The sequence below is a fragment of the Oryzias latipes genome, chromosome 17 (assembly GCF_053564925.1).
Source record: "Oryzias latipes strain Hd-rR chromosome 17, Olatipes_Hd-rR_3.1".
Classification (NCBI taxonomy): Eukaryota; Metazoa; Chordata; class Actinopteri; order Beloniformes; family Adrianichthyidae; genus Oryzias; species Oryzias latipes.
The window spans coordinates 2,195,051-2,209,496 of record NC_136253.1 but is presented as its reverse complement, the minus strand read 5'-3'; the positions used below and the strand labels follow the sequence as shown (position 1 = coordinate 2,209,496).

The 14,446-nt window shown below is 40.2% G+C and overlaps 1 long non-coding RNA gene across 1 annotated transcript; it reads left to right on the top strand.

Annotated features, from left to right (window-relative positions):
* The first annotated feature begins 2,442 nt into the window (after positions 1-2,442).
* On the top strand, positions 2,443-8,308 carry LOC110017185 (uncharacterized). Its single transcript, XR_013650783.1, has 5 exons — positions 2,443-2,562; positions 3,902-4,079; positions 4,179-4,317; positions 4,478-4,587; positions 7,735-8,308. It is a non-coding gene; the product is annotated as an uncharacterized LOC110017185 (long non-coding RNA).
* Positions 8,309-14,446: the final 6,138 nt, after the last annotated feature.

Sequence of the window (14,446 nt, the reverse complement as noted above, 5' to 3'; positions counted from 1 at the left end):
CTCCACCTTCTTCCTAAGCCTGGCTTCCACTACTCTTTCCCACAGCTTCATTGTGTGGCTCATCAACTTTATTCCTCTATAGTTGCTGCAGTTCTGCGTGTCACCCTTGTTCTTAAAGATCGGAACCAGAACGCTTCTCCTCCATTCCTCAAGCATCTTCTCACTCTCTACAATCCTATTGAACAAACTCGTTAGAAATTCCACTGCTGTCTCTCCTAAGCACTTCCATACCTCCACAGGTACGTCATCAGGACCAACGGCCTTTCCGCTCTTCATCCTTTTCAGAGCCTTCCTAACCTCATCCTTTCCAATCTCTGCTACTTCCTGCTCCACAACAACCACATCTTCCTCCCTTCTTTCCCTGTCATTTTCCTCGTTCATGAGCTCCTCAAAATACTCCTTCCATCTTTTCTGTACACTCTCTTGGGTTGTTAGCACCTTTCCATCTCTGTCCTTAATCACCCTTATCTGTTGCACGTCCTTCCCATCTCTGTCTCTCTGTCTGGCTAGTCTGTACAATGCCTTCTCTCCTTCCTTTGTGTCTAACCTGTCATATAGCTCATCGTAAGCTTTCTGTTTGGCCTTTGCCACCTCTCTCTTCACTCTACGCTGCGCTTCCTTGTACTCCTGTCTACCTTCCTCAGTCCTTTCTACATCCCACTTCCTTTTAGCCAACCTCTTCCTCTGGACGCATTCCTGTACTTCCTCATTCCACCACCAAGTCTCTTTACCGTCTTTCCTCTTTCCAGATGACACACCTAGCACCTTCCTACCTGTTTCCCTGATAATCTCTGCTGTAGTTTCCCAGTCTTCTGGAAGCTCATCCTGACCACCCAGGACCTGTCTCAACGTCTGCCTAAATTCCTCACAAGTTTCTTCTTTCTGTAGCTTCCACCACTTGGTCTTCTTTTCTGTTTTCCCTCTCTTCTTCTTCCTGACCTCCAGAGTCATCTTACACACCACCACAGCGGTGCTGTCTGGCTACACTCTCTCCTACCACCACTTTGCAGTCATTAACCTCTCTCAAATGACCTCGTCTACATAGGATGTAGTCCACCTGAGTACTCCTACCTCCACTTCTGTATGTCACTCTATGTTCCTCTCTCTTCTGGAAGTAAGTGTTGACTACAGCCATTTCCATCCTCTTCGCAAAGTCCACTACCATCTGTCCCTCCAGATTCCTTTCCTTCACACCAAACCTGCCCATCACCTCCTCATCACCTCTGTTGCCCTCACTGCAAAAATGAAGTTTCTAACCTAGAATTTTAATCTTAAATTTAGTCCAATAATCATTTAAAACTTGTTTTAAGAATAATTTACTATGCAAGAGAAGAATTCATTAGATTATTAATCTTGTTACAAGATTATTAGTCTTTTATTTCTTACCTAGTTTTATAAAGGCTAAAATTAGTCATTTTACATGTACAACAAGATAAATTACTCGCAGAGGCTTGAATTTTTATTTTGTGACCACTTTTAGCTGTAAAGACTTGTTTCAAGACCTAGTAACATGTGGACTTGAACACTGCAACAGCAACAAAGCTGTTAAGAAAAGTAATATTGCTATACCTGTTCTGTAACCCTTGTGCTATCCTAGGCACTTTAACATTAGGAGTTGGGTCATCTAGACCCACTAGACAGTGCTCTGAACCTTTTTTCTTCAATGATTTTTGATCTTCACTGGTGTCCATGGATAACATGAAATCTTTCCACCTTTGTCATGGTAGGGAGAACATGTCAATGGAAGGGGGGGGGGGGGGTCATCTAAGATAGATAGAAAAAGGGATAACCCTTGTGCAAATCAGTAACAGAACACAACTGTCACAAAACCTTCCAATCTTTCCTGTAATGTGTTCCAAATTAATTATTTCTGAGACAAGGCCCAACTCCTTCTCATGTAAAAATATATGGGATGCTCTGTGCTGATATCATTTTGACAGCATTCAAAAAGCTGATTATGGTTGACAAGTGATTAACAGACATTTCTGAAGTTTAGTTTAGATGACCATTGTTTAAAAAATGTGCTTTGACTCAAACATAATACACATATGTCTAAACAACCAAGATAAATAATTTTAACAGGGAGATGCAAAGGCAGTGTTGCTTAGGAATTACAGTTTTCTAAGGAAACAATGGCTTAAATCGTTTCAGATGCTGTTCAATCAGATTTGTAAGTCTTAATACGCTCTGCATTGGTAAAACGGGTGCAAAAACAATCTGGACTATCTCAAAGTCTGAAATAACATGAACATACGGTACTCCTTTTCCTCCTGCGGTCAATACCAGCTAAGAAGGGAATGGGGGGACGGGAGGGTTTCATAAATAACACAAAATTTATTTTCCCTAGTATTACCATACAACAATAATAGAGGTGAGTTTTAAAGTAGTGTGTATAATATCTTCTAATTACATCATACAACTTTGTGGACAAAGGTACATGTTTTGCGGTAACCCTCTCACCCCCACCCCCCTCAAGTCATTTGGTTGCGCCTGTCCTGACGGTTGGAAAGAGAGGGAAAAGCAGCAGCCACTTTGAACCAGACCCTTCTGATAGCCTGTTCGGTAAGTTTTTCTGAGACTATTTTTATTTTATTAAATATTATTACTTCACTCAATGTGAACAAATATTGTTCCCCGAAGCCTAATGACAGCTAGGTATCCAAGCTAGTCGACAAGTGTGACGAGGCAGCCAGTAGCAGAGCGGCATTCCGTCTCTTCTAGGCATGTTCGTATGACCTAGCTTAGCCACCAGAATTTCTTCCATTTAGAGGAACGCGAGGCTGCAGTGTTTTCTCCGTTTTATGAATGAGCGTCACTAGATCAGTGCGTACTATACATGCAGGCTAATATTTTTTGTTGTAGTTATCTTCACCTCCCGGAAATTTAATCAGTAATCAAAAGCGAGCAGGTGCTGTTCCCCCCGTTTGCAAGGCTCCGTCCAAGAAGTGAATGCTGGGACATGAGGTCATGTGACAGGTTTTGAGTAAACTGATAGGCTGCAACCAATGTCTACAAACATAAAGGAGCAAACGTAGCTTAATGAAATACTATTGGATTGTGGTATAAAATAATAAATAAATAAAACAGCAGTTTTATTATTGTTTTATTTATTTATAAAAATCAATAATGACTTTTGAAAGTACTTCAAAGTATTTTTACACATAGAGCCACATGATAGTTCAAACCCAGGAAACGAGTCTGGAATCTCTCTTATTTATTAACTTGAAAAGTTAAAATGTAAAAGGAAAATAGTGTAAATAGGATATCTGTTTCCAAAGGTTTTTTTGGTCAGCTAAAAATGGATCATTTTATAAACATATATGCCATGAAGAAGATTTCAGTGTTAACTCTGCCTCACAGCATCTGTTTAGCTTAATTGAACTGTACAATCTTTTTGGTTATATTCGTAATTACTTATTATTTGTTGATAATGAAGTAAAAATGGATTTGATATCAACCTTAATTCATGTAGTTCTCTGACTAGCTTTGCAATGATACCTCCCTTACTTGGATTAGACAAGTTATGAGAAGGTTATGACACTAAGAACTCGTATCTTTGATTCAGATCGCAAATATGTTGTTGTTTTGCTGTTTCCTTCAGGAATAAAATTATGCCCTCTATGTGATCACTTAAAATGCTTTACCTTTTCTTATTTTTTTGACCTACCTTAATTATCCTTATACCATTGGATATTGATATTGTTGATATTGAGACATTACAGCTATTGTTGTTTACATTTACATTGTAAACAAGCTTTTATATACAGCAGTGTAAGATGCTTTCTCATTTATGTTGCTCTAATAAATAATGGAAGTATAACAGTTCATGTCGGCTAAAACCCATTGTATAATTCAGAATATGTCTGATATCTTCACTGATTTTTATTTTTCATTTTGGCAGAAACGGATAGCCTCGATAGATGTATAGAGAACCAAAACCAAACCAAGATGCTGTCTGCCAGATCCTTGACCTCGGATTTCAGTCAAGAAAAGCCTTCATTGAAAGTGATGTCCTAAAAGAAGATGATAGACCTACAAAGATTCTGGAGGCATATCCATGTTTCAAGGAGCTTCATCATGTAAGCAATTTACTTGTGTTTTTGATTGGTTGTTCCCCCCACCGCCCATCTTTACTAAGGAGGCATTTTTGTATGTTACTTGTGTTTTATGTGATGGAGGAGCTGCGGTGGATCCAGGATATGGGAAACGGCAAATTCAGATGTCAAGTACAGGACAGATGGGAAGACTTCTGCTCACTAGTGCAGTTTTACAGAGTTTGGAAAAAAGTGTTGAAGCCTCCCATGAACTTAAGTGGAGGTAACTCATTTTACTGTCTTTTTTTGCATAATGTTTTCAGAGGTGTTGGTCAGAATTGCGTTGTTATTATGCAAACTGATATTCAATTTAATGTAAACTCAACATTAAGCTGAAAATGAAGTTAATAACTGAGTTATTCTATTATATTGTTCTATTTTAGTTGAACACAACGTTGCACTCTTCAGAGCACTCCCAACGCTTTTCCCATCTCCAACTTCACCCCTTAAGAAACTGGCACATGCTAGTGAAGCATTGCTGCATGTTCTAGAGGTGAGTTTTTGTTCCCATTTGAAACTTTGATTTTGTGCTTGATTTTTGTTTGTCTCTGATGGTCTGTAATAACTGTGGGTAGAGACTGGAAGGAATAATGTGAGGATCCCAGCATTTATTTCTGTTTTTTTTTTCTGCCACTAGATATGCAAAATGGTGTTAATGACACCTAAAAAGTCAAAGTCAACTTTATTGTCAATTCTTCACATGTGCATCACATACAATGAATCGAAAATCCGTTTCTTACTCTTTCGTGTCTGTTCAGTAGAAGAAAAATAAAAACAAAGTATACGTTTAGAATAAAATAAATAAGTAAAAAGAAAGAAAAAGATACAATTTACAATATACAGTGATGAAAGTCTTCCGGGAATTCCCGGAAATCCGGGTTTTTGAGCAAACCGAACGTACTTTCCGGGAAATAAAGACCTGATCTCTACGGACAAATCGCTTTCCGGATTAAAAAATGGTCTGAAATCAGCTAATTTTAGCTTTATTTTCTATATTTCTCCGCAGATCGCTTCCTCTATGGTCGTGGCCATCTCTCGTCTTCCCGGCCTAATTGACCAATGACGGGACGTTTTAGTTGCTTTCGGATGCGTCGACGGGTCTGATTGGCTCTGTCTGCACCATGTGGTCAGCGTGACTTGCTTCCCTTGAGACCAAAACTGGCGGACCCACGCTAAACTTTCACAAACACATCTGAAGAGTTTGCGATCAAATTTGTGTTAAAATAATGGCAGGCATCGTCATTATTGAGCGTGGTCACGACCTCAGTTGTGAGAAGACGATAAAAAACAAATTGAAGTGGTCTTGGCTGGAAAAAAAAGATTTTTAAGGTAGTGTAGGTCAAATACTTTTTTGTGTAAAATAATCTCAAAACCACATTTTGAAATAATTTCAATTTTAGTTTTGAGTTTCAGTTTTTATTTTGAATAAATTTCTCTATCTAATTTATTTGTATTTCCTAATTACCATGATTTAGTTCAGTATAGTTGACATTAATTATAAGTATTTGATGGTTTGGACCCGCACTCCCTTAAAAAATAATGTTTACAATGTTTAGCTTAGTTTGTATGTTTGTTTTGATATTTCCCAGATTACTTAGTATTGGTGTTAAAGAATTGATGTATTATGTTATAGAATTAAAGTTTAAAGCAGATCCCATATTTTGATGTAATTATAGTTTGAGAAAACAGTGCAAGTGGATATGTACATCAGTCATTTCTAAAGCAGAAATAATGTATAAATAACTGAGGTATTTTCATAGAATATCATAGTTACTGGTGTTCTTTTTGCCATTTGGGGCTTTGATGTTACTATATTTTAGCAATTGTATGTTTTGTAGCTTTAAGGAAAAGCGTAGATTGTAGGATTGTGTTACTTTGAGCAATTTTCCAAATTCTTTTTTAGGACCAGCAAGTCCTTAATGGAGAGTCAAACTAGGGGTTTGACTCTCCATATATCCATGGTTTGAATGACAAATCATGATGCTCCAATTAGTCTTAGTTTCTTGATAAAGAAGTGAATAACTAGCTGCCATAATGCACCAGAATGCATCTAAGACCACGTATTTTTCCAAAATTTCGCTCTGTGCCCGCCATATCGCTCAAAGAAAAGTTCAGGGATTTTTTCCTTACCTGACTTTCATCACTGAATATACAACATAGGCAATTTGCCATAAAAGTGCGAGTGCACTTAAGGCAGTGTCTCAAGGCAGCGGGGGGGGGGGGGGGGGGGGGGGTTTCGTTTGAGCACTGTTCATGGGGGGATATGGGTGGTGGGTAGGTGGAGAGGGGAGAGGGTGTTTAGCATCCTGATGGCCTGGTGTGTGAAACTGTTTCTGAGTTTAGTGGTCCGGGAGCAGAGACTCCTGTACCTCCTCCCTGAGGGCAGAAGGCTGAACAGGTTGTGTGCAGGGTGGTGTGCATCCTTGATTATTGTTAGTGTTTTTCGGGTGAGGCGGGTGATGTATAAGTCCTGCAGGGAGAGGAGTGGTGTTCCAATGATTCTCCTGGCTGTGTTGACTATGCGCTGCAGGGCTTTCCTGTTGCTGTGTGTACAGCTGCCCCCCCACACAGTGATGCAGCTGGAGAGGATGCTCTCGATGGTTCCTCTGTAGAATGTGGTCATGATGGCTGGTGAAGCACCTGATCTTTTTAGTTTCCGCAGGAAGTAGAGACGTTGTTGTCCTTTCTTTGCCAATGATGTGGTGTGGGCGGTCCAGGAGAGGTCCTCACTGATGTGAACCCCCAGGAATTTTGTGCTGCTCACTCTCTCCACAGCAGTACCATCAATGATCAGTGGCAGGTGTTGAGTGTGGCCCCTCTGAAAGTTGACAACAATCTCCTTTGTCTTGCCGACATTTAGCAGGAGGTTATTGTCTCTGCACCATTTTGTCAGCAGATCCACCTCTTCCCTGTAGTTGGTCTCATCGCCCTTGGTGATGAGACCCACCAGGGTTGTGTCGTCTGCAAATTTCACAAGGTGGTTTGTGCTGTGGGTTGTTGTGCAGTCATGTGTCAGCAGGGTGAAGAGCAGCGGACTAAGCACACAGCCTTGGGGTGCCCCGGTGTTGAGAATGATTGTGTTTGAGGTGTTGTTGCCGGCTCGTACTGTTTGTGGTCTTTGGCTGAGGAAGTCCAGTAGCCAGTTGCAGATGGGGGTGTTAACACCCAGCTTGTCCAGTTTGCAAATGAGTTGCTGTGGTATTATTGTGTTAAATGCGGAGCTGAAGTCTATGAACAGCATTCTCACATATGCGTCCTTTTTGTCTAAGTGGGTGAGAGCTGGATGGAGAGCAGAACAAATGGCGTCCTCTGTCGATCGTTTGGGTCGGTATGCAAACTGGAAGGGGTCCAGGGTGGGGGGAAGAGTGGACTTGATGTGTGACATGACTAGCCTTTCAAAGCACTTCATGATGATGGGCGTTAGTGCTATGGGGCGGTAGTCATTGAAGCAGGATGGTGATGGTTTCTTTGGCACAGGGATGATAGTTGTCAAAAAAGCCTAAATACAAGCATCTACAAAAATTATATTAATTTTCAAAATGGCAAATACGACCCTAGTGATGTTTCATTATTACTAACAAAACATTTTTAGTAAAAGTTACAACATAAACTGTTTTACCCTAATTATTTTTATCTTTAGCCAACAGATGATCCTGCCAAATACCTGGAGAAGAGATCTTTCTCCAGCCCGGTGTTGCTCTTTGATGGGTCCTGCTGTCTCGTGGCAAGTGGAGAAACTCCCATCACCACCTTTGCCAAAGAAGATCTTGGCCATAGGTTGTTTTATCTGTTGGCTTACCACTACACCTTCCATCTTACCCATCCCAAGTTTGTGGCAACCCTACTTTGTCAGTCAGACAGAAATATTGAAGGACAATATTCACGAGCGGGACACCACAAGTTCATAAAAAAAGTTTTGGCAGAGTGAAACGTTTTTACTGAGTGGTAGAGCTCTCACGGTGAGAAATGAATGCCTTGTTTGGTGATGTTAACCAGAGACACTCTTTTTCTTATTTCTCTTAACCTCAGATTATTTACTAGTATGGCCTGCATCAGCGTTCATTAAGATTTAGCTGTAAACCTATGTTAAATTTTATGTTGAAATGCTTCAAGCAGTTCTTTGTATTTGTAGAAGCAGAAGTATTCTATGTTAACAGTGTATTCAAAGCAATTTTGAAAAAAGCAATATAAATAAATATTGTTAAGTATACTAATCCTGTATGCTTGTATTTTTCTTGTCTTGGTTTGAGCTACAAAAGCTAGTAATTACACAATACTAGCTTTAATTCAGCTAGCAATAAGTCTTAATTCTAGTATAATAACTCTTGAATTAAAAGCATATCTTCTTACGGTTATCTAGTTTTAGGGTCTTTTTACTCAAAGTGAGTAATAAACAACTGTCAAAGAAGAATTTATAAACTAGTTTTGAGACTTTTTTACCTAAAAAATAGTGCTTGAAATGAGTATTTTACTACTAATTTTGAGTTGTTTCTCTCTTTCTAAAAGCCAAGATATTTTTTCTTATTTTAAGATATCTTATCAAGTGAAATTATCTTACCCCACTGGCAGATAATTTCACTTGTTTTAAGACAATATAATCTAAAAATAAGTCTAAATTTCTTGTATTTAGACAGTCAATTTTTGCAGTGCTCACCAACATGCCCATTAAAGTCTGCTCCAATAACAACTCTCTCTCCTCTGGGAAAACTCTCTATGACCTCATCCAACTCACTCCAGAATCTCTCCTTCACTTCTAACTCACAGCCAACCTGTGGCGCATACCCACTGACTACATTCACCATCACCCCTTCAATTTCTAACTTTAGGCTCATCATCCTGTCTGAGACTCTTTTCACCTCTAGAACACTGTTTCCAAACTCCCCCTTCAGAATCACTCCTACCCCGTTTCTCTTCCTATCAACACCATGATAGAACAGTTTGTATCCTCCTCCAATACTACGTGCCTTGCTGCCCTTCCACCTTGTCTCCTGCACACACAGTACATCTACCTTCCTTCTCTCCATCATGTCTGCCAGCTCTCTGCCTTTCCCTGTCATTGTGCCAACGTTAAGAGTCCCTATTCTCAAACCTATGTTCCTGCCTTTTCCCTTCTCTCTCTGGCCACGGACCCTTCTGCCTCCCCTCTTTCTTCGACCAACAGTAGTCAAATTTCCACCGACACCCTGTAGGTTAACAGCATCGGTGGCGGTCGTTGTTAACCCGGGCCTCGACCGATCCGGTATGTCTAAAGTGTTGTGGATGATTCGCATGGTTATTTTGGCAATTTTTACGCCGGATGCCCTTCCTGACGCAACCCTCTCTATTTATCCGGGCTTGGGACCGGCACAGAAGTAACTGGCTTGCAACCCCTGTGGCTAGATTAAAATAAAACCTTAGATTACTTATACAAAATTGCATAGTGGGGCAGTTGTTAGGGCTCTTGCCTCACAGTGAGAAGGCCCTGGTTCAAATCCCCACCAGGAACCTTTCTGTGTGGAGTTTGCATGTTCTCTTTGTGCATGTGAGTGTTTTCTCTGTGCACTCCAGATTCCTCCCACAGTCCAAAGACATGCTTCATAGGTTCACTGGTGTCTCTAAATCGTCCCGAGGCGTGATTGCAGCAGACTGGCAACCTGTTTGGTTTGTACCCCACCTTTGCCCAACAGTGGTTGGAATAGACTCAAATAACCCGGTGACTTTGAAAAGACATTGAGGGGTTCTGTAAATGGATGGATGGAAAATTTAACCATTAGAAGTTTTCATTGTAGTTCTGAAAGGGTTCATTGACAGAGTTCATATTCGCATTGGTCCTCTGGCCCCTGTTACAATGGAAGCATTTCTGGAGCATGTTGTTTCTCTTTCGGCTTCTCCCATCAGGGGTCGCCACAGCGAACGAGTCGCATGGTAAACTTGGCAATGTTTTACGCCAGATGCCCTTCCTGATGCAACCCTCTCAAGGCAACCGGGCTTGGGACCGGCACAGAAGTAGAGAAGGGAACAGTGAGCAGCCGGAGTCGAACCCTGGTTTCACGGACGGAAGGCGCCGCAAACCAGCACGAGCTAAACCGGCTCCCGGAAGCATTTCTGGAGCATAATTAAAAATAAAAGTCAATACCATAAATTAATTTCCAGCCAGGGGGGAAGCGGGGCAAGGCATCAGCGCATTGTTGGTCCTACCAGCAAAATGCAAAGGTTTGGCATGGCGAAATCTGTGCTAGTTGATGGGGCTGCAGCTGTCCTCAAACAGTAAAATCAGCGGGAAGCAGCAGGAGACGATCTTCTAAATGTGCGTTTATTATTGTTAGATTATTATTGAGGGCTTGTTTGCTCCTAATTTTTTAAATCCGAGCGGCTAGTGCTTTTTTCTGCCATGACCCAGAAAAAAACGTTAGCATTAGGCTAATACGTGCCTTCAACATTTAGGCTTAAACTTAAACTTAAAGTCCGTGCGGGCAATGCCACATTGAGCATCTTGGATGTAAATATGTGGGAATAATATCAGCCTTTATTTTGTCTGGGCACCAATGGAAACACATTTTCACATGATTGTTTACACATTTTCTCAGGACTGCCTAGCAGCTTTTCCACCTTCTGCGTTACGGAGCTTCGGACCTCCTGCAGCATCGGATTAGTGGGCTGGGGAGGGTGTTACGGTGTTCGCTCTGTCCAAAGATGAACATAGTACGGTGGAAGCTTCGAACCGCGGTGCGTCTTACTGGAGGAAATATTGCTTTCTTTAACCCTTGTGCTATCTTAGATGACCCCCCCCTTCCATTGAGGTGTCCTCCCTACCATGACAAAGGTGGATAAAGGTGGAAAGATTTCATGTAATCCATGGACACCAGTGAAGATCACAAATCATTGAAGAAAAAAGGTTCAGAGCACTGTCTAGTGGGTCTAGATGACCCAACTCCCAATGTTAAAGTGCCTAGGATGGCACAAGGGTTAAATATTGAAAAAGACCCATTCTTCTAAGGAGAACCTAACAGAGAAGCAACTTGGTCTTGGATGTAGCAGCCGGCCTGCTCTCATCATGCTGATAAGCTTTCCATTTTTGGAATAAGCCCAGGAAGAAAAATGTGCTGTTATCTCTTGTCCTTGGTGATTAAAAACAAACGCCCAGACCATCATCATTCAGGTGGTGCAATTACAAAAATGCATTGTCATCCATTACACAAGACCCAAACCACCAGCTTCATTACGGAGAAAATGCTAGACACAGTTAGATACCGCATATTGCCCGTGAACTGCATTCATATGAGCCTCATAGCAGAATGCTTATTTACTGAATGTAAATGAATATTTACTGAGCTTATTACTTATTTGACTTTTTTTGTTTTTTTTACGGGATTCACAAAAGCATCATAAAGTTTGGCTCAGTTTTCTGACAGACGGAAGACGACAGTTCTCCCAGAGCACTGCCGTCTGAATAGCAAACACTCTCTAACCGTGGGCTGTAAGAAAAAAAATGTCTCTCACCTGCAGACATCACAGCAAGAATGCAGAAAGACCTCAGTCTGAAAGATCTCTTTCTGTTTTGGGTTTTTCTTTTTGGAGGAAGATGAAAAGAAGTCTACCGAGTCCCAGCATTTTTCACATTTTTACGTTGGATGGTGTCTTAAACGATGGAGAAAACTAATACATGACTGCAAATGAATCAAAAAATGATTCTGTAAACTGTCTAACTCCCACCTAGTTGTTTTTACAGGAACATATTTATCTTCTGAGCTGTTCTTTTATAGTGCAGATTTGTTATACTTCCTCTGTTGCATTTGTACGTCTCATTGATAAATACAAATTAGAAATAAATGTCCTTATCTTCAGGCTTGCTCTGGAACATTTTACTGAAAATTCATGGATGCAAGTTCATTTACTACTCCTCCCTGAAATAAGTAATGTAAGTTCTGTGAACTTAACAAGACCCAGCAGAATCACTACTCAAAGTGCTACTCTTATTGATAATATTCATTCATGCATTCATCATTCATTCATCTTCTTAACCGTTTTTTCCCTTTCGGGGTCACGGGGTTACCGGAGCCTATCCCGGCCACTTGGGCGTAGGCAAGGGATACCCTGGACTGGTCGCCAGTCTGTCGCAGGGTAGAATATCCTCAATCACACATCCATTCACTCTCACACTCACACCTATGGACAATTTAGAGTTGCCAATCAACCTATGTAGCATGTTTTTGGACGGTGGGAGGAAGCTGGAGATCCCGGAGAAAACCCACGCATGCACGGGGAGAACATGCAAACTCCACACAGAAAGGTCCCCCATTGATGTTGTTTTTCATGTCCGCCAGCCAGGACTTAAACTGGGGGCCTTCTTGCTGTGAGGCAAGAGCGCTAACCACTGCACCACCGTGCAGCCCTATTGATAATATTTTCATTAGTCCAGTCATATGAGTGCATTCTATATTATTTTTAAAAATATTGATAATATTTTTACAAATAATATAGAATGCACTCATATGACTGGACTAATGATGTGACATAACTGATCATTTACCAGTTTTTTTCACTATTTGACATCAAGGTGAAGATAAAGAAAATTATAAAAGAACCAGTCTACAAAAGGTTAAGAAAAGAAAAAAGCAGGAATGCTCTAAATAATGACTTATCCAGACAAAACTGGAACTCTGTGTACAGAGAGAAAGATGTCGATATTGCTTATAAATGTTTTTTAGAAATATTTAGCTCACTTTACAATAAGAACTGTCCAATTTATAAATTCAAGAACAAATTTGCCAAATGCCCTTGGTTAACCACAGGTCTACAAAATGCTTGTAAAAAGAAAAATAACCTCTATAAAAAATTCTTAAAACAGAGGACAAGAGAAACTGAACAAAGATATAAGTCATATAAAAATAAACTAACTGAAATAACACCTTACAGTAAAAAAGTGTACTTCAATAATCTACTGAATGAAAATAAATACAACGTAAAGCGAGTTTGAAATATTAAATAACATCATCAAAAATGGGACAAAAAAGCGAACTTATCCAGATTACTTTACTGATGAGAAGGGTCAAAGCTATGACATCAATGTAGCAGCAAACGGTCTCAATAACAACTTTGTAAACGTGGGTCCAGAGTTGGCAGCGGAAATTCCAAAATGCAAAACTAGCAAAGACAATAATCCACCTATCGAAAGGATCCCACACTCAATCTTTCTCTCTGATCCATCCGTCCATCTTCCTCCGCTTATCCGGGACCGGGTCGCGGGGGCAGCAGACTGAGCAGAGATGCCCAGACTTCCCTCACCCCAGCCACTTCCTCTAGCTCCTCTGGGGGACCCCGAGGCGTTCCCAGGCCAGCCGAGAGACGTAGTCTCTCCAGCGTGTCCTGGGTCTTCCCCGGGGCCTCCGCCCAGTGGGACATGCCCGGAACACCTCTTTCTCTCTGATGTGAACCAAAATGAACTGATATCAATTGTGAATAATTTCAAGAGTAAAAACTCAAAAGATTGTAAGGATATAGATATGAAGGTGGTAAAAGAAGTCATTTATAGTGTATCTAAGCCTCTAACATACATATGTAACTTATCATTACGAACTGGGAGATTCCCAAACCAAATGAAAATAGCCAAAGTGATTCCTATCTATAAGAGTGGAGACAAACACCAATTTACAAACTATAAACCTGTTTCTCTTCTTCCACAATTCTCAAACATTTTAGAAAAAATATTCATTGATAAATTAGTGACATTTATTGAAAAACACAACATTATAAATGAAAACCAATATGGTTTTAGATAAAACAGATCAACCTCATTGGCTATCATTGATGCTGTGGAGGAAATCACAAATGCTTTGGAAAAAAAGAAATATGCAGCTGGAATTTTCTTTGTCTTAAAAAAAGCATTTGACTCCCAATCATGACATCCTACTTGACAAACTGGAAGTGTCTGGGATAAGAGGACTAGCGCTAACTTGGGTCAAAAGCTATTTAACGGGAAGAAAACAATTTGTCAAGATTGATGAATATACATCAGAAACCAAAGAGATAAGTTGTGGTGTCCCACAAGGATCAATTCTAGGCCCGCTGCTATTCAATATTTACATAAATGACATATTCAATGTATCAAAGCTTATGAAACTCATATTATTTGCTGATGACACAAACATATTCTATTCTACAGACAATCATAGGGAACTTATCAAGGTGGTGAACACAGAGTTAGACAAAGTAAAATTATGGATGCATTACAACAAATTATCTTTGAACTTAGATAAAACCAAAGTGATGTTTTTTGGAAACTACAATGCAAATAAAGAGCTCTCAATTGAAATAAATAATGTCTTAATCGAAAGTGTTACAGAAATCAAATTCTTAGGGATTTTTATCGATGA